The sequence below is a fragment of the Sinocyclocheilus grahami genome, unplaced genomic scaffold, assembly GCF_001515645.1.
Source record: "Sinocyclocheilus grahami isolate Dianchi unplaced genomic scaffold, SAMN03320097.WGS_v1.1 scaffold185.1, whole genome shotgun sequence".
NCBI classification, from domain to species: Eukaryota; Metazoa; Chordata; class Actinopteri; order Cypriniformes; family Cyprinidae; genus Sinocyclocheilus; species Sinocyclocheilus grahami.
Window position 1 is genome coordinate 206,856 of NW_015505364.1, and position 259 is coordinate 207,114.

Here is a 259-nt window from a genome sequence, read left to right on the forward strand (position 1 = left end):
CTTCTCCAGACAGTAAATCGGCGGAAAATCAGGGCAAAAATCGTGTAGTGTATTTCAACCTTAAGTTACAAGTGTGAAAGGTACCTTTAAAGGCGGGGTTTAAAACTGAAGATTTAACAAAACCTAAACCACCAATTAACAACCTCGATGCTCACAGTAGGTCTTGTCTTTAATGGTTTATATGTTATTGTTGAAAATCAGTTCCCATATAGAGAAAATAAATGGGATTTTTACTTCTGGAACCTGACTGTTGCACTCT